Here is a 1650-nt window from a genome sequence, read left to right as displayed (position 1 = left end):
TTTGTTGGAGGCTGTATTATCAGTAGAAAATCTTCATTCCCTGAAAAATCTAGTTCGCTGGCGCCATGTTGAACCTTCTGCTGAAGGCCTGGCTTCTTCTACTGCTTCCATTGTTTCTGATGAGAGGTCTGAGGTTAGCCTGATGGGATAACCTTTATAAGTAACTTGACATTTCTCTCTTGCCAATTTTAGTATCTTGTCTTTGTCTGTAGATTTGACCAGTCTGACTATGATGTGCCTTGGAGAAGATCTTCTTGGGTTGATTCTATTAGGGGTACTTTGTATTTTGGGGGTCTGGATATTTGAATGCCTCTTTAGACATGAAAAGTTTTCTTCCAAGATTTCATGGAATAGATTGTCAATGCCCTTATTAGTTTCCTCACATTCTGGGAATACTAGTTATCTGGATGTTTGGGCGCTTAATGCTGTCTAGAATTTCTCGTATAGTATTCTCATTTTGGGGGGTTATTTTTGCAGTTTTTTTAGTTGTTTTTTCTGTATCAGAGGTTTTGTTGTAGAGTGCCACCAAATGAATGACCACCAAAGACAGATTAAGTTTAAAGGGAGTCTTTATTAGCTGGCCATCGACTACAGTCTGAGGCGGAGGGGGGGGTAGAGGGGGGCATTGAGAATCAGAACTGTAGCCCCGCCTGAAGTTGGAGTAGTCTTTTTATGGGGGGGTCACTTACCAGGGTTTCTATGCAAGCCGTTACAGAAGCTGAATCAAGCAGGTTAATTATTTCTGAGGAGAGTGGGGTTTCCATGCAAGCAGTAACATTGCTAAACAAAAGGGTTTCGGGCTAGTTAGCAAAGACAGTAGCAGGTAAAGGATGTCGTCCTGGATATGGTTTTCTATATGGCTAGCACAAGCTATTTTCTCATGGGAAGAACAAGAAGGTTTACAGAAGCAGACAGCCATGTTAGGATAAGGGAACAAAATGGGCAAACAGTTGTTCATGTGCAAGATCTAATATGCAGCTTTCCACGTTCCCTCCTTCTGATATGGAGAAACAAATCATTGATTCAGAGAAGGGGAGCGACTCATAGCAAGAATGAAGAACCATGAGTTTGACAGACTGGATCCAGTACTGAACAAAGTTCATGGGAAAACGGAGGACGCAAGGGCCAAAGAGAAGGGCAGGACCCGCAACAGCAGAGATGAGGGTGATGAGCCAGGGGGACCAATTACCCTCAGAGGAGCAGTGCTCTTCACACCCTAGGAGACATTTGCGAAGCTGGCTTAGGCTGTCCCCAATGACCCCAGCGTGGTTGGTATAGAATTGAGGCCCAGGCCCACAAGGATGGACCATCAAGGCCTGGCAGGATTTGGGGGGGCAAGGGACAAGGCACTTCTGAGTGGTAAAAAGAATGCTGGGGTCCTTGCCCCAGACATAAATGTGATGGCCATAAGAATGACCACCCTCCCAGGAGTCAACCTAGTGATCAGGGGTTGAATGGCAAGGGGGCTGCAAGTGCCAGCAGAGGAGCAGGCACCAGTGGTCGAGACACAGTCGAGAAAGAGGGTCCCGGTGTAAAAGGGAAGGTTATGTGGGGAGGGGAGGGCAGGGGGAAGGAGGAGAAGAAGTATCAGGAAAGCCAGCACAATTTGACCTTGAGGTGATCTGAGGAAGGCTGAAGTCCCCATTTCTG

General features: G+C 46.4%; 1 pseudogene; it reads right to left on the bottom strand.

Moving 5' to 3' along the window:
- LOC102473192 (eukaryotic initiation factor 4A-II pseudogene) overlaps window positions 1-1310 on the bottom strand; it is a 7539-nt pseudogene extending 6229 nt beyond the window's left edge.
- Between the last annotated feature and the right edge of the window lie 340 nt (window positions 1311-1650).

The sequence above is a fragment of the Tupaia chinensis genome, unplaced genomic scaffold, assembly GCF_000334495.1.
Source record: "Tupaia chinensis unplaced genomic scaffold, TupChi_1.0 Scaffold000539_1, whole genome shotgun sequence".
In the NCBI taxonomy this organism is placed as follows: domain Eukaryota; kingdom Metazoa; phylum Chordata; class Mammalia; order Scandentia; family Tupaiidae; genus Tupaia; species Tupaia belangeri.
Note: the sequence above shows the minus strand (reverse complement) of the source record. Positions and strands in the feature narration are given on the sequence as shown.